General features: G+C 43.8%; 1 protein-coding gene and 1 long non-coding RNA gene across 4 annotated transcripts in view; one reads left to right on the forward strand and one right to left on the reverse strand.

Annotated features, from left to right (window-relative positions):
- The window catches only part of NPR3 (natriuretic peptide receptor 3), a 60,976-nt gene that overhangs the window by 17,397 nt on the left and 24,764 nt on the right, over positions 1-18,815 (reverse strand). The gene's annotated exons all lie outside the window — the stretch shown is intronic.
- LOC131483062 (uncharacterized) overlaps positions 1-18,815 on the forward strand; it is a 33,546-nt gene that overhangs the window by 12,314 nt on the left and 2,417 nt on the right. The gene's annotated exons all lie outside the window — the stretch shown is intronic.

Genomic DNA, 18,815 nt, shown 5'->3' on the forward strand with positions numbered 1-18,815 from the left:
TTCTTATCATTGCATCCCAATTCGCTGGGTAGCAGCTGGTATGTCAGTGAAAGATGCAATTTTTGATACTGACATGCTTCTCTGACAGCATCTGCCAACCACTTGTATTTATCTATGTCTTTCTTAGTCCCCCAGCATGGGGAAAGCTGAATAGAGATCATCTTGTTCTTTCACTTTTTTAGCTGAGCCTAGAAATGCTCTGAGAGAGAACAGTACCTTCCTCTTTTATCCCCAAGGGAGGCAAACATACTGAGCTGAATTCCTCAGTGCTTATGTTCCAAAAGAGTGAGCAAAGTATGCTGTGTGCCTCAGCTCTTCCAGAAAAAAAGAGTTCTCTAGATTGTGGATATCTGATAGAAGCAGCTGAGAACTGCGTGCATGCAATTTCCTTTTCAACCATAAAACTAAAAATCTCACAACCACCTCAATATCAACGGGACCCTCCCACCTACTGGGAGATACTCGATGTCTGCCCTTCCCTATGAGCCTACCACCATGGAATTCACACTTGAGCCCTTGCTGCCTTATGTTCATCTGGTAAGAAGTAAAGCGGAACGTTTTCATCCTTATCCAGCTGAACACCAAGGAATTCAATGGGCAAGAGCTCACCGATGGTCAAGTTGAGAGCCTAGGTCTCCACCTATACCCAGCCCTGCCCTGGACCCCAGCATACCTAGCAAATTTCTTTCTTCCCAAACTGAAGTTAATGACTTCCTTAGGGTGGGAGTTTGCTTTAAGCGTCCCAAATAACCATCGCCATCCTGGGCAAGTTCTATCCCTAGACATGTTTGGTTACATTGAGGTTGCCTGCACAAATTGCAGCACATTTGTCTACTCTCACATCACCTAGAACAGAACAACCTGAGCAACGAAAGTAGTCCTAGAGAGACTGTGAGGTAGAACTATTCATTCATCTCCCAAAATGACTGGCACAGCAGTGAAAGTTGAAGACAAGGTCAGAGGGTTGGCACACAATCCACTCACAGCAGCCAGTCCCAGCAGGGAGAAGCTGCTGGGGCCCACTCAGGGGGGACATTGAGGAGGACTCCATGAGCTTTAATTTAAGAACCACAAGTGAGGGAGACCAGCTTTTTAAAACTCACTCAACACTCATGCAGGGAATTCTGTCATCTGATATATTTGCCCTTTTAATGTGGCACACGCACGTCACTTAGGGATGCTGCTTGTCACCCATCATCCCGGAAGGCTTAGTTTAAAAATGCACATGCATCATGGCATAACTGTCCCTGGCTTTCAGATGAGCAAGTGACAGATGAATGTCCTTTGCCTCACCAGGATCCAGCCAGACATACCTCTGGGAAGCTGGTGACCCAGCCATTACCACACTGCAAACACATACTGACCCCTCTTCTTCCCCCAAGGCTATGTGCCTGTCAAGATTTAACATTGACATGGGCAAAGGCATAAATGAAAACCTACCAGGAGAAGAGCAGGGGCAAAGAGCCTTAAGCTAGCATCCTGAACACACTCTGCTGGGAAGCACAAACCCCAGATAGGAAGGGGAGGATGTGCAGGCCAACATGAAAGGAGGAAGTTCAGAAGTCACTAGAGTGGGATGCCTGGGCCTGCCATCCTGCAGAAGGAGCCACATTTGCCTCTCTCCTGCAGCCACTAGCCTTGCAGGTCCTGGTAACCTCTCCCTTCATCTGGACAAGGCTGAAGCCAGGTGTCCAGAACTCAGTCTGGATCTTCCGTGGGGGTGGAAGTGATCCAACTATTTGAGTCATTCACCTGCTACCCCCAAGGATGCCCATTAGCAGGAAACTGGCAACAGGAGCAGGGCAGGACTCAAATCCAGGCCCGCCAACATGGGATGCGGCTGCATCGGACAAACGCCAAGGAAACACTTTGCAGCCAGTGAGTGAGGAAACTTAGCTTCATTTGAGAATTTTTTTTCTACCAAATTTGCTACCGAAAAATAAATTAACTATCTCATCTCTCTTGCAACAAATTCAGTTTCCCACATCTCTAACATAGTCTGTTAATGACAGTAAAACCTCGTGGATAATTGTGAAGCATGACAATAGCATTAGAATTCTGTTTGTGTCTGAAAGAGAGGTTCAGGAAGGGCAGAGTCATTTGTCCCAGATTAATTCTCACAAATGGCCGTCATATACATAAGTGAAAAAATTTAACAGAATTATCTGACAACCTTGGGAAGTGGCCAAAAGCAAATGGTAGCTGGGGAAGAATTGATGCTGGAAAGTAAAAATCGTATTGCATGACAGCTAAAATCCTATGAATCTTCCCCCAAATATAATCCCCAGTCTAGGAGACATGAAGTAGATGGAATTCATGTCACAGCGCACTGGATTCTTGGCTTCAGAGGTCAGGAGTGTAGTTGAGAGATGACATTTGGAGAGGCATGGGTGAATTGAGGGACTAAATCTTGGGGGAAAGAGAGTCCCAGAAAACAGAGGCCTCAAATCTGTCCATGTCTTGGCTGATGTGACACAGTAGAAAGCTGGAAGGTGGGAGAAGCTCAGGGACATGTGAACTCTCATCATTTTCAGCGGAGAGAGCTTGGCGCTTGAATACCACCAAGTAACAAAGATTCGGAAAATAATTTGAGCTTTCCAGCAAAAATTTACCTGGGCCACACCTTAGGAATAAAGACTATGTCCAAAGACAAAGGATTTATGTTAAAACTAAAAGTACAAGCAAAACAAGGTTACCTTAAGAAAGAGTAAAACTGGGGCCAACATGGTAGCACACCAAGTGCAGCTGCTGCCTGTGATGCTGGCATAGACATGGGCACCAGTTCAAATTTCACCTGCTCCACTTCAGATCCAGTTCCCTGTTAATATACCTGGGAAAGCACTGGAGGATGGACCAAAGCCTTTGGACCCTGTACCCATGTCGAAGACCCGGAAGAAGCTCTTGGCCCCTTGCTTAGAATCAGGTTAGTTCAGGCTGTTGTGAACCAGCTGATGGAAAATGTTTCTCTCTGTCTCTCCTTCTCTATATAAATCTGACTTTACAATTTAAAAAAAAAAAACTTGATATGTAGGGACAAGGAAATGGCCAAAGATCAAAGGGGAAAAAATGACTAGGTGGTGACCTGGAGATGACCCAAGTGTTGGAACCAGCTAATAAGAATGTTAAAGCAGTGATTTATTGAATACTTGATTAAAAAGAAAGGCACAAAGATGGACCAAATAAAGAATCCCAGCAGGCAAGCAGAAGCTAAATGAAAGGACAGATGGAAATTCTAGAAGTAGAAGTTCTAGATCATCATACTATAAAATTCTAGCATCATACTATAAAAGACAATTCCTTTAAAGAAAGAAAAAGAAAGGAACTACAAATGTATACAATGGTATGCAAAATCTCACACGTACAATATTAAGTGAAAGAAATCTGAAAAAACATGTATTTGCTATGTGCATGAACTCAAGAATGACCAAAACGAATGTGTGGTAATAGAACTTAGAAGGATGCTTACTGATGGGGGATGAAAATTGACTGAAAAGGTGTGTGGAAGAACTGTACGTGATCATATAAATGATCTATCTTTTCTGTGCTTACACAGAAGGAAGCACTTATCAAAAGTATCAAATTGTGCCATTAAAATCCAGGTTTTCACTGCATATATGCTTTATTTGGATGAAATAATACAGTTCCTGATGTTTTATACATACACTCTGTGTGTATGTGTGTGTGTGTGTGTGTGTGTGTATACAATGCTCTAAGCAGTCTTTCTTATTAATCAGTTCCTAAAATGAACAACTGAACCTGAGAAATCATGAAAGCTTTTCCACATGAGTGAACGCATTTATAACATATGAAAAATACAAAACAAGATCAACATTTGTTTTATTCAGTCCAGTATTGTCTTTCCTTATCATTGAACCAAAATAACTCTTTTGGAAGAACACATTTATATATTTCAAATAATCTGGGCCCAGCGCGATAGCATAATGGTTAAGGTCCTCGCCTTGAACGCATTGGGATCCCATATGGGCGCCAGTTCTAATCCCGGCAGCTCCACTTCCCATCCAGCTCCTTGCTTGTGGCCTGGGAAAGCAGTCAAGGGCAGCCCAAAGCTTTGGGACCCTGCACCCGTCTGGGAGACCCAGAAAGAAGTTCCTGGTTCCTGGCATCAGATCGGCGCAGCATCGACCATTGCACTCACTAGGGGAGTGAACCATCAGACAGAAGATCTTCCTCTCTGTCTCTCCTTCTCTCCGTACATCTGCCTTTCCAATAAAATAAATAAATCTTTAAATAATAATGATAATAATCTAAAAGAATAAGGCAGCATCCCAAATTATCAACACTCCCTCAGTCCCATTTGGGATGCATCATTGAAATGATCTAAATCATTCTGGAACCCATTTTAAAACAATCTTTGGAAACTATGCAAATAATAAGCTTTGTGTTCCTATTATCAGGAGAAAATAGTAACTCCTTGCAAGTATCCTGAAAGTACTGCTTTGGGTCTATCGTGTGAGAATTCAGGTAAGCCTTCAACACTCAAAGAGAAGTCTCATTACTCTCAAGGATGCATCATGCTCTATCTTGCTACATATTTGTGTTTTGAAGAAACTGATGGTTAGCACATTTCATCATAAAATTGTCTTACTGCCTTGAGTAATTAAAAGAGATTCCATTTCTTTTTTTAATGCCTTTAGGGCTAAATTACCCTACTAAAATGAGAAGCATTATTTCTGTTTTAAAAGTTATCAAAACTAGGGGTCAGCACAGTGGCTCATCAGGCTGATCATCACCTGAGAGTGTCAGCATCCCTTATGGGCACTGGTTCTTGTCCCAGCTGCTCCACTTCCCTTTCAGCTCTCTGCCTATGCCCTGGGAAAGTGGTGGAGGATTATCAAAGTCCATGGAATCCTGCATCCATGTGAGAGAACTGGAAGAAGCTCCTGGCTCCTGGCTTTGGATTAGCTCAGCTCCTGTCATTGCAGCCATTTGAGAAGTAAATTAGTGAATGGGTGATCTTTTTCTCCTTCTCTCTGTACATCTGCCTTTCCAATAAAAACAATTTTTAAAAGGCCACCAAGGGCCCGGCGGCGTGACCTAGCGGCTAAAGTCCTCGCCTTGAACGCCCCGGGATCCCATATGGGTGCCGGTTCTAATCCCGGAAGCTCCACTTCCCATCCAGCTCCCTGCTTGTGGCCTGGGAAAGCAGTTGAAGATGGCCCAATGCGTTGGGACACTGCACCCCCGCGTGGGAGACCCGGAAGAGGTTCCAGGTCCCCAGCTTCGGATCGGGGCGCATCTGCCCGTTGCGGCTCACTTGGGGAGTGAATCATCGGACGGAAGATCTTCCTCTCTGTCTCTCCTCCTCTGTGTATATCTGGCTGTAATAAAATGAATAAATCTTTAAAAAAAAAAAAGGCCACCAAAACTATACAGAATGTTCTTGGTGCAGACATATCATGATTTTATGATGATGAAGATATTCCCAATACTTTGAAACACAGGACGACCTGACTTCAATAAACACATCAGTCATAGTGCGAGACAGACTCCTGGATACATGTCTTAGGAGGTGCATTATCTTAACCTTAGCAGAAAGAATTGCAGAATCAAAAATTTCACAACTTGAAGTGAATTTAGAGCTCATTTGGCCCCACCCAGTCTATTGTGTGGATGAGAGGCAGACACAGGCTTGAATCCCGGATTCAAGCAGCATCATGCCAAGGGAGTAACCAAGCTGCAACCAGAAGTCAAGGCTCCTGACTCAGAGTAAAGGCCTCATCAGTGTTTAAGTTTTTCAAGCAAGGCATCTCCTTAAACACCTCTCACTCAGCAGCATGGAGCCAGGTCTGTCAGCCTCTGGTTTAGGTGATTCAACAGGACAAATCAGCCCTCAGAGAAGTGTGTCTCAGTGAACATGATTATTTTAAGAATCAATAAAATAGGACCAGAGAGAGGAAAGGTAATACAGAATACTCAGTTGTTCAAGTATGCTTTAGGCTTGTTGGAGGAAAAAAAAAATCTGTACATTGACATAAAACTGGGGGAAAAGGGACTTAAAAGTTCATTAATTCCACTGCTGATAGAGTTGGTTGATCATTATTTAAGGACCTGTGACAGTTTTTCAACAGCTGAAATGTACATTTAAAGAGGAGGGGACGGGCCCGGCGGCGTGGCCTAGCGGCTAAAAGTCCTCGCCTTGAAACCCCCGGGATCCCATATGGGCACCGGTTCTAATCCCGGAAGCTCCACTTCCCATCCAGCTCCCTGCTTGTGGCCTGGGAAGGCAGTTGAGGATGGCCCGATGCATTGGGACACTGCACCTGCATGGGAGACCCGGAAGAGGTTCCAGGTTCCTGGCATCGGATCGGCACGCACAGGCCGTTGCGGCTCACTTGGGGAGTGAATCATCGGACGGAAGATCTTCCTCTCTGTCTCTCCTCCTCTGTGTATATCTGGCTATAATAAAATGAATAAATCTTTAAAAAATATATAAGTAAAATAAGTAAAGAGGAGGGGATGCAGAAGGCCCTAACCAGATACGCTCTATTTAAAGAACTGGGGCACCAAGAATCCCATGCAAAGCATCAGGATCATCTGATGCAAGGCCCTCCCTCGCTCCCAAGCACAATGCATGCATTGGGAAGTTGCCTGTGGTTGGCATTTCTCCTCTCCACACACATCAGTGCAATCACAGAGAGCCACTTCACTCTCCCAGATCGTCTCTATTCAGCCTTGCGATTCCCTGACCACCATCGTGATAAATCCAGTAAACTCACAAACAGGCACTACTCAAGACCAATTTCTCAGATCTCAGTGTGTGTACAGTTCACTTAGGAATCTGTCCATTACAGATTCAGAGTTAGATGTTCCAAGGGAAGGGACAGAGCAGATTCCTTCTGTTCACAGTCTCCCAGGTGATGCTACTCAGCTGGTCCAAAAACTGCCCTTTGTTAGCAAGAATCTGAAGCTAAACATCACCTAGAACTTGTAGACTTTCAAAATCTGTGGAAAACTCATTTTTACTACAATCTTCTAGCCTTCCTGCACTTTCCTTTGGAGGATCTAGTCCTTTGAACTCAGATTTCCTTTCTCCCTCCCCTCCTGGTTGCTGAGTCTCAGGGCACTGCAGAAGGCAGACAAGGGAGGTAGACACAGTGCTATTCAGTGGGCTGGTGGGCAGCTGCGAGAGGCAGCTGTACGCAAGAGAGAAGTGAGAGATATAAACTGTGATCATCCCCACCCAGGCAAGTGGATGCACCGCACACAGCTAACTTTTCAAGAGAAGAATCCTGAGAAAGACCAATATTTGCAAGTCGAGTGGAAACGAAGCATCATCAGAGAAGACTAAGAACACAGAACCTAGTCAGAGAAGTTGGAGATGGTCATGTTTCAGCAGCCAAAGGCACACACTCTTACCAAGGGAAGAGCTCAGTGACTGCCGATGGTGTACACCAGAAGCCAATCAGCAACCCTCCTTCGATCTTAACTCCACCTGCACATGCATGGTAAGAAATGGATCCAGCAATCAGCAAACACACAGGTGCACTCAGAAAAAAAGTGTCTGAAATCTGTTTAATCTAAGCAAATCTTGGCCATTTGACTACCATAAATACACCTCAGTCCTGACTACAGAAAAGGGATATGACCTAATAGTAGGATAAATGTGAATCATACAGCAACTACGAGCAAATTAGTACGCCAAACACGACGTGGGATTGCTTACTAATAAAGAAATTAAATCTTTCCAAGATCTTTAGGATAGCCTAAAAAAACAACTATCCAGCTCTATTGAGGCAGCAATTACCCCACACAGAGACAACTACATAGAAGAAGTAAGTAACTAACGTCCCCAAATGGAGGCTAACAGTCCAATTGTTTATTATACCACCAAAAAAAAAAAAAAATCCTCTGCTGGTCCCTGTCCTCCCTACCTCCCACACCTGCCAGGGGGCGGGGGAGGGTCACAGCCTCATCCAATGAGGCAAGTTCACCCTAGGCAGGGTGGGGAAAACTCCAAAGATTAAACAAATAATAATAATAACCCAAAATAATTTCCTACAGCTTGAGCTAATTTCCAACTTCATAACCAGTAAGAGAGTTGAATCCTAAACAATGTATTATTCTAGTTCCCCTCTTTTACAATCGCCTAGACCCCAGCAAGGATGTCATTTAGCTCCATGCCACCCACGGCTCACAGCACCACAGGGATCTCCAGCTCCGCGCTGCACAGCTGTTGGCTTTGGACAGTATGGCTCCAGGCACACAGGCTTCTAAAACCCCTTTATGGTCATTTTTCATAACTTCCAAGAGCAACTCCCGGTGGTTTTCTCCATTTGGCACATGAGGTGGCAAGCCCTAGGGTCATCAATTGTTTCCATGTCCATCAATTAATATTTACTGAACCACGACCTTAGGCCCCTGTACCACATCTACCCACACGACTCAACCTCGTGAACTAGAACTCTCTGCCCTAAGACTTTAAAGACCCCTGGCTGCTGCCACTTCCAACAGCAGCAGCCTGTGTTCACCCAGCGGCCTGGAGGGAAGCCGGCAGTGGCCTGAGGCCTGGCTTTCTCCAAGCTGGAAGCCTGGTGCTGGGAGCGTTCCTTCCTGGTTTCTGCCTAGTGACTTGAAATGCAGTTGCTTTGCTGTTGCTCTGTTGGTGAAGTGCAAAGATTCATGGAGGATAGGGACAGGGTCGGGTACCCTGATGACCTACTAGAGAGGCCCCCGTAGGAGGGACTTCTGCCTCTAAGCTATCGTCAGTCTACACTTTCCCGGACATTCAAAGGCCACCTTCGTGGCTGTTCACCGGACACTTTCCTTTTCCAGGCTCCTCCTTTTCATTTACTAGCTAGCCCCTGGCAAAGCTGGTCTGCAGAGCCCTGGAGCCCCACATGTCTGTGCAGAAAGAGTGAAGAAAGAGGAATACTGCAACCCCAGGGGTACCAGGGCTGGGGAAGGCGCAATGAAGGCAGCGGAGGAAATAAGCGTGAGCTGGGCCCTGGCCCTCCTCCCTTCCACTGAGAGAGTTAATGCTTGGAGATGGTATATGTTCTTTCCACAGGCTGAATAGCTCCCGGGTCCCTGTTCCACATTTGAAGAGATATGACTATGCAAAAAAACAATTTAAATGTGTGTGTTTCAAAGGTGAAGAAGTTGTTGGCTAAATGTGATGACATGGCCTTCTGCTCTTTGCAGTAACAATGCGGGGGTGGGGAAAGGAAAGAAAAAAAGCTAAGTCTTCGCGTTGTGCAAGATTTTCACACTGCACTGCTATTTTAGTCATGCATACTTGAGTATATTGTCAGCAACGTTGCAAAATTTCTAACTGAAATTAATTGCATCACCATATATAATAGGAAAAAAACAGTGACTGTCTTTCAAAAGAACAAAACAAAGTGCATTGCTTGGAAAAGTCCTTTTTCATAGGTACTGGGGGTCCTTTCTTGAATATTTTCAGGTTGCATTAATTCCACAGGGTTTTTACAATTAATAAATCCATCACCCTCCTCAATATGTGGCAATCACAAGCAAGCAGATACTTAATTCACACACCAAAAAACGCTTTAATCTGGGGATTTCCAAACCCTACCACTAGCCTAATTTTGCACAATTTTAGCTATTATTTCAGGGATAAACAGTTTAAGGCAATTATCCTCTATATTTTCAGAAAGTGAAAGTGATTTTTTTAAAAATTCCATATAGCATTATTTGCATGTACTTTGAAATCCCACTGAAATTTCATTAGCAGGAGAAAACGAATGACTTTCCATAAGCCAACCATCCTGCAATGTCTTGCCTGCCCAATTACATTTTCCCAACAAAATTAATCCGATTATTATGTGAGCATGTGAACTCCTGGTTTTTCTGTTGTTAAAAGCCAGCTTGTGGTTTTGCTTTATTCTCTCAAATACAATTAGCCAAGTCCTCCAGTGCCTTGAAAGGACCTTTTCATTTGGACAAATTATTTCCTGACTGCCTTAAAGAGGGGAGGGGCTGGAGGGGAGGGCTGAGACTGAGGCCCCGCCTACGTTTTCACAGAACTCCATGTCCTGAAGACTTTCCCAGAGTGGACACACATGGCCTACCTAGCTACTGTTTTCTCCTTCACTAAATAGAGTATACATTTCCAATGCAATCAAATCGTGCAAGATAAGAGGGTGTGAAGTGTCCAGCCGAGATTTTATTGAGGGCCTGATCACTTTCCAGCCACAGTCACTCCTCCACACCACTTCTAGGCCAAAACACAAACTAATGTGAACAGCTCATGGCTGCGCCTTGCCCTTCCCGGGAGGAAATGAGAGCATTGCTTTGCAACACTGAGGACCTTCCAGATTGTAATGTCTGGCTTCTTGAAGCAATTATTCTTTAAACCCCGTCCTTATTCAAATACCCTGGCTGGCTCTCTAGGATCCTGCCTCATTTTCAGTGTCAGCAGGACACCTGAGAAGACAGGGAGTATGCACAGTCACATCTCACCTCCCTGACAATACTTCTGTGCACTGAACACTGCTATGTGTTTGTTTAATTAGGTAAATTTTCAACTTTTAAATGAGAAGAAAAAACAAGTTATGGGTGGCCTGCTAACCTCAAACGAGCAAATATCCAAGGTTATAAAATCACCCCAGCTCAGAATACCTGGTTAGAAATAAAAACAGCATTTACCAAATTCTACTCCAAGTTGAGAACAGAAGTCACATTAAGAAGTATGAAACGGAATTCAAAGTTAAAGAGCTAAGTATGTAGCATTATTTCATTAAAAAAACAGACTGTGAGCACTTTATAACTAAAATGTTTTTTTGAACACTACCCAAAAAATCTTTGAAATTAATTGAAGAAATACTGATCCATTCTTAAAAACTAGGCTCTAATTTTATGTTTGCAAAAATGACACATTTGCAGTGGGATCTTCGCAAAGGCGAATTGGGCACAGAACATTGCAATTACTTAATTTGTGTATACAACAGTGGGTTCTGCATGTACAAGCAGTTACACACCATAGAATGAGGGCCAGTTGCAGGCAACAGAAAAGCCAGCCCTTTGTATTTTAAAGCTGGAGGAATGAAAATTTCCAAGAGATTTTTCTGATGGATGGATACAAGTAGTAAATGGCTCTAGTTAACTTAATTTTCTTAAAATGGAGATGGAGAGTGGTTCTTAGGATTATGACATGATGACTTTGCAATAAAGGGTAACTCAGTAACTCAGATAATGACAAGGAAACTCAGCTTCTCTACTGTGACTGATGTTAGAAAAACACTCTGGACAAAAAAAAAAAAAAAAAATCCTGAAGATGGGAAGGATTGTCAAGCTGTTGTCCAGGTCTCTGGTTGTTTTGAGAAGTCAACGGACCTCATGATGATATTTGGGGGTTGGGGGGTAAGCATGGTGGCACCACAGGCTAGACCTCTGCCTGCAATCCTGGCATAACATATGGGCACTGGTTCTGGTTCCTGCTACTCCATTTCTGATCTAGCTCTCTGCTTATGGCTTACAAAAGTAATAGAGGATGGCCCACATTCTTGTATCCCTACACCCACATGGGACACCAAGAGAAAGGTCCTGGCTCCTAGCTTCAGACTGGCTCAACTCTAGCCATTGCAGTGATCTGGGAAGTGAACTAAAAGGTGGAAGCTCTCTCTCTTTCTGCCTCTCCTCTCTGTATAAAAATCTGCCTTTCAAATGAAGATGAGTAAGATGATATTTTGGAAAATGAAGGCATTCAGAGAACAAGAGACTCTTGGAAATTAAAAATGCCATTAACAGAAACTTACAAATTCAATACACAAATTGGAGGATAAACTGGAGGCAACGTTTCAGAAAGTAAAAGGAAGAATACTATGTCCCTGGGCTGATTTCTGACTGGTCCAGCCACAGGGACGCATTGGTTGGAGACTAGAACCAGATGGAAGGAGAAAGTCAGGATGTTCCTCTAGTTCTCCTTTCTTCCCCTGCCCCAGGATTGTGCAGTAATGAAATATGGTTTGTTCCCATAGAAATTTGCATTGAAGCTTACTTCCTCATTATAGCAGTATTGGGTGGTAGGGTCTACCAGTAGGTGTTTGGATCATTGGGTAGAGCCCTCATGTGTAGACTAATGCCAGCTCGTCAGAGGCTGTCATTCCACAGAACTGGCTACCCCAAAGGGATATTACACAGTAAGGAGACCACTCCCATCTTGTCTCTTCCACATGTATCCACTTCCCACCATGAGCTTGAAACTGGGACCATTACCAGAAGCCAAGCAGATGCTGACACCTTCCCTGCCTCCACAGCTTGAGTCAAAATAACCTATTCCTTGTAGGCCTCCCAATCTCAAGGTTTTTTTGTTTAAGCGATATAAAACTGACCAAACAGGCAACACCTTTGGCCAAGGCTGCATTTGCTCAATGCTTCTAGTTTGTAAGGGCAGCCCTCAGTTTTCTATAAGAGTGCCTCTTCCCTGATCCTTCCAGCATAGCAGTGGAACTGGCTTTGTATTGCTGCAAGTCTCTGGCTTTCCTTCCATATGGCATCTCAGTCCTCCTTACACCCCCAAAATTAGGTCTTCCTATTATTTCCCTTCCACAGAATTATCTAAAAATGGCTATATTTTCCTGACTGACATAATTAACAATTCAAATAAAATACTAAAAGTTTATAAAAAAAAAAAGAAAGTAGCAGGAAAAAATCAGAATGGTAACACTAAAGACTACAAAAATAATACGCTCTTGACCTCAAACCTTGAGGAAAAATAAGCTTCAAACTAAAATTTTATACCCAGCTAAATTATTAAATGGCAGAATAAAACAAAGGGTTCTTGATGCATAAAGTCTCAAAAAAGATTTTTCACTGATGCCCTTTTTCTCTTTCAAACCCTAGATGAAATACAAGACAGAAGGAGATCTGATTTCCAAGAAAAAGGACATAAATACAAGAGAGAACTAAAAGACATTTCCCAGCTGGAACCGAATGACTCAATTATTCTAAACTAGGGCAGGAAGACAAAGAGTTCAACAAAAGTAACATGTTAACCAAACTGTTTGACTCTGGGAAGGAAAGAAAACTAATGAAAACTACATGGAGGGCCCGGCAGCGTGGCCTAGCGGCTAAAGTCCTCGCCTTGAACGCCCCAGGATCCCATATGGGCACCGGTTCTTATCCCGGCAGCTCCACTTCCCATCCAGCTCCCTGCTTGTGGCCTGGGAAAGCAGTCGAGGACGGCCCAAAGCTTTGGGACCCTGCACCCGCGTGGGAGACCTGGAAGAGGTTCCTGGTTCCTGGCATCGGATCGGCATGCACCGGCCCGTTGTGGCTCACTTGGGGAGTGAATCATCGGATGGAAGATCTTCCTCTCTGTCTCTCCTCCTCTCCGTATATCTGGCTTTCCAATAATAATAAATCTTAAAAAAAAAAAAAAGGAAACTACATGGAAGCAATTTTAAAATCACAGTTATTAACATCAGAGAGAACAAGAGCTACAAATGAGATAATATGTAACCACAGGAATCTGCATACTTCCACTATAAGTATTTATGTGGTCACAATAAAGAGATCTCTGAATATGATTTTTTTGTTTTTCCTCAACTATTATTTTGGGTATATTTTTTAGTAGGAATTATGCACCAAAATATTGGAAGTCGGTAGGAAAGGAATGTGATAACAGCCATTTATTTCTCCATTTCTGAAAATCAAGAGATAATTTTAAAACATAAAAATGGAACTATATATCAATTTTTAAATATGAAAAATGAAACTATAAGTAACTTTGGAAATATGGAAGAGAGGAGAATATCAGTAAACATTTTAAAACATTTATGATTATCTCCTCTGGAACAGGACTCAGGAGAAGAGCAAAGCAGGTGGTTAACATTTGTCTAGATCTTCTTTAGTGCCATGAGTTTATTTTTGATTCAATAGGAAACTTTTTTATTAACTGTATTGGATCTTTCAATCTGGAAAATCAGTAGCAACCATGGTAGTGTAGCAAACTAATCCTTCTCCTAGGGCACTGGTATCTCATATAGACACCATTCACATCCCAGCTGCTCCGTCTCTGATCCAGTTCCCTGACAATGGCCTGGGAAAGCACCAGAGAATGGTCCGCATCCTTGGGCCCCTGCACCCATGTGCGAGACCCAGAAGAAGTTCCTGGGTCCCAGTTTTGGATTATCCCAGCTCCGGCCATAGCAGCCACTTGGAAAGCGAACCACTTGCATTTGGGGATGGAAGACACTCTCTCTGTTTCTTCCTCTCTCTCAGTTATTCTTTCAAGTAAAATAAAGAAGTATTCTGGAAAGTCAAGTATTGCTTTGATTTCAACAACAACATCAGAAAAAGAAGCTGAGGTTCACCCATGGGCAGAGCCAGGAGTTAAAAGGCCAGCCAGTGAATGGGTCTCAAAAGTGCCAACCACAATAGGGAGACTATGTCAAGGCCAGGAGTAGGATTTACAGGGTGAAGAAGCCACAGAGGCTGCCAGGAGAGAAAAGTATGTCCAATCTTGGCTCAGTCTAGTCTGAGAAATGGTAGCAGGGACAAATTTAAATCTGCCTTCTTCAGGCACAATGTGACAACAATGGGAAGACTGCATTCCCTTTCATCTCAGAAATAAATCTAATGGTTTATGAATATCTGATTAGGGAATATTTGAGCATCTAGGTGTTTTTCCATCCTCCAAAGAAGTGATTTTCCATGCTACTCCATATAAACAGTGTTGGAGGACTCCAACTTGTTAATAAACAAGGCTCAGGACAGTACGTGGGAAAGTGGCATTCTGGCCAATGATGGTCCGATTCAATGATACTTGGCTTTTTGCTACACTGACCCCATTGAGAATCCAATGAGAAGTATTGGTCTCATTCTCTAAAAATATACATGTGGACACTTACAAGATTCTGTACACAACTCCAAAGAGTTATTGCACCCTAGGTCAAGAAATCCTTATCCATTTAAAGAGCTCATGGAAACTTGGATGAATTTGAAAGGAGTTTTCCGCTAAAGTGAACCCACTCCCAAGGGTTTCATTTCCCTAGAAACATGGATATTTTCACGCAGGCACCACATTTGGTGTGCTGCCATCTAACACTGTCCAGACTTTCAGGCTTGCCATCAGCACATCAAAGTGTCTTACACTAACATGCATGATGCTTTGTATGCATGTTGGCACAGAAAGGCAGCTCTTGCGGGCCCCTGTAGTTCACACTCATGAACTGTGACCACCTGAATATTTTACAAATGAGTATCCTACCCCAGATAGCACCATTCATTGTTCAGGATCAATGCCCCAACCATACCCTCCAAAGCATTCAACAAACAGAAGCTATGACCGAGCAAATGATTACACGCCAGGAAAAAAAAATAGGGAAAACAAATTGTAGTGTGGGAAGAGAAGACAGAGTACTAGCCAGACTTTGTCAAGTGAGTGAAAGAGAAAAGAGAAACTGATATCTTACAAGTGGAGGGGGGGGCAGGTGGGGTGCAGGGAAGGGAAGGAAACACTGTAGCCCGAGCTGCTTGCCAGGGCTAAGAGCCTGAGACACCTAATCTTCGGGTCATGAGTTCATCACCTTATTGGGCACCTTGTTGTTGAAGGGATCAGACTGATGTAGTGGAAAGTTAAAGTCACTGACCCAAGACAGGGGATGCAACTAATCTTGGCTTGGCCACCACACAGCACACTCTAAAACCAAATACCGGTGTCTGGCATGAACTCGTCTGTGCGGCAGCAGCCAAGCATCTCCATTAAGACACCCTTGAGTGAGAGCCATCACACATGTGGACGACCCAATGAAAACCACCAAAGAAGGCCAGGCAGGCAGTTGGTAGACACATCTGAGCTCCACTGATATATGCAAGCACCTCCAGTGGAGTTCTGCCTCTCCCTTCAGACTTCTATTCATGTCCACATGGTTCTCAGAGGTCCCACTGCTACCTGCCCCACAACACCATCTCCAAGTACAAGTGAAGCTGACCACCTGGCTTGATGCATGGACAAAGTTTGAGCAAAAGAGCTCGATGCCAGACAATATTGTTGCTATACCGACTGTGTTTGGGAAGGCCACCCCTCCAGGGGCCTCCGTAGCCACACTTTGCACTCAGGGGGTTGGATTTGACGCCTTCCCATCCAACACTATCAAAACCAGTGCAAGTTGACCCTCCCTCCTCTGAAATCCTTGGTGCCAGAATTGCTTTGGATTTCAGATTTTTTTTTTCAGATCCTAGCATTATGTACCTGTACATAATGAGATCTCCTGGGGATGGCATCCACATCTAAACACAAATTTATGTTTCGTGTCCACACACTCTGAAGTCAATCATAGATATTTTCAGTGCACCTCTGTGCTAATACCATCTACTGCATAAGGTCATTCCAGAGCTCAAAAACTTCAGATTTTGAATTTTCAAAATTCACCTTCTAGTAGCGAGAAGAGTTACTTCCACTGGAGATCACAGATGCCAAGCATACGGTAAAGTGGATGCAAGAGTGTCAGCCTGGCATGATGGTTCAGTAGCTAAATCCTCGTCTTGAAATTATCAGGACCCCATATGCGTACCTCTTCATGCCTTGGGTGTTCCACCTCCCATCCAATTCCCTGATTGTGGCCTAGGAAAGCAGTGGAGGATGGAACAAAACCTTGGGATCCTGCAACTGCATGGGAGACCTGAAAAAGCTCCTGGCTTCAGATTGGCTCAGCTCCAGCCATTGCGGCCACTTGGAGAGTTAACCATCACATGGAAGATCTTCCTCTCTGTCTTTCCTTCTTTCTGTAAATTTGCCCTTCCAATAAAAATAAAATAAATCTTTAAAAAAGAAAGAAAATGATTGGAGGTAGAAGCTGGGGTTGGAATGCAAGAGTAAAGAAAAACAGATGTGGATCCTACTCTCAATGACCTTACAGTCTGGTGAAGAAGACGAGAGTTAACTAGAAAATCCCACATGTGGGTATAGACTTTGCAACCTGAGAGACGTCTCTGACCTGACAGAGAGCCATGAGATGGTCTAAGGTGCCAGAAGAGAACACCCAGAGAGAGCAGTGTGTGAACTTGAAAGCAGTGAGTAGGTCACTGTGGGCAGCAGACATGCAAACACTGGACTGGAATAAAGGAAAGGAAATAAGAGAAATAATAGCTACCACTGAATGCGTGCTAAGTTCTTGGCATGGTACTAACACTATTTATATGCAATTCCTTTTCTAAAGGTGTATTAAGTTTTCTGAAAGTCAGCATTACACAGAGAGATAGAGAGAGACAGAGAAAAAAACAGAGACAGAGATTCCATCCACTGGTTCATTCCCTAGATGGCTGCAATGGCTAAGTTGAACCAGGCTGAAGTCAGGAACCAAGGGCTTTCTCCAAGTCTCCCATGTGGATAGCAGCGATATAAACATTCAAGCCAACCATCCTCCAGTGCCCCACCCAGGCCTGAGCAGGGAACTGGATCAGAAGCAGAGCTGCCAGGACATAAACCAGTGACCATAGTGGATGCTGGCCTCACAGGCAGTGGCCACACCCTCTACACAACACCAGTCCCAATTCTTGAGTTCTTTCAACAATTTCATCAGTTTAAAAACACCATCTCTGAAAAAAAAAAAAAAAAAGACACCATCTCTGGGGCCACTGTGGTGGAGTAACAGGCTAAACCTCCACCTGTGGCACTGGTACTCTATATGGCCACCAGTTTGGGTCCTGGCTGTTCCACTTCCCATCCAGATCCCTACTTAAGGCCTAGGAAAGCAGTGGAGGATGACACATGTTCTCAGGTCGCTGTAACATGTGGGAGACCCAGAGACAGCTCCTGGCTCCTGGCTTCAACTTAAACCAGCTCTAGCCAGTGGGTCCATTCAGGCAGTAAACCAACAGATGGGAGATTCTCTCTCTCTCTCTCTCTTTCTCTCTCTTTGTCTTCCTCACTCACTCACTCACTCCCTCTCTCTTATCCTTACCTCTCTTTCTGCTGTAACTCTGCCTCAAAAACAAATCTTAACAAGAAGAAAAAGAAAACCGCATCCCATCCACATTTGGTAGTCGGTAAGGTAAGGCACACAGTTTTACAAATGCATGCAGGGCCCAGCCGAGTGGCCTAGTGGCTAAAGTCCTCGCATTGAAAGCCCCGGGATCCCATATGGGCGCCGGTTCTAATCCCAGCAGCTCCACTTCCCATCCACCTCCCTGCTTGTGGCCTGGGAAAGCAGTGAAGGACAGCCCAAAGCCATGGGACCCTGCACCCGTGTGGGAGACCTGGAAGAAATTCCTGGCTCCTGGCTTCAGATCAGCACAGCACCAGCCATTGTGCTCACTTGGGGAGTGAACCATCGGACAGAAGATCTTCCTCTCTGTATATCTGACTTTGTAGTAAACAAATAAATAAATAAAGCTTAAAAAAACAGAAATGCATGCAAATATGCATTACCTGAATATGAAGGTCAGTAATAAAAGAGATCAAGGACTAGCAGAGAGAAAGGTTTTATAGACACAAACTGCAACCATGCATCAATGTAAATTTAAAAAACATAAAATATGAACTGTACTGGAAACCTCATTGCCACTCCATCCTTCCAACGCTGTAGGAGAACCTGAAAAGTTTTTAAACAGTCAATGTTTGCATGTTGAGGTCATAACCTTTTCAAGGATTCTGACAGCATGCCAATATGCTGAATGTGATACTAACATACATGAAACAGAAGCAGCAACGTCACATAATTTATAATGACTAAAAGAGAAAGCTATGTTCGAAGCTTTTCCTTAGCCTACTTGATGTAATCCTTGATCCTTGTTGTGCTATTTTTCAGTTATCTTAGCAAAAGGTATTATTTTGCCCAAGAGGAGAACAAAATTTGTCAACAAAGAATAAAAGGGAATCTCCATACTCT

Source organism: Ochotona princeps, chromosome 23, assembly GCF_030435755.1.
Source record: "Ochotona princeps isolate mOchPri1 chromosome 23, mOchPri1.hap1, whole genome shotgun sequence".
Taxonomy (NCBI): domain Eukaryota; kingdom Metazoa; phylum Chordata; class Mammalia; order Lagomorpha; family Ochotonidae; genus Ochotona; species Ochotona princeps.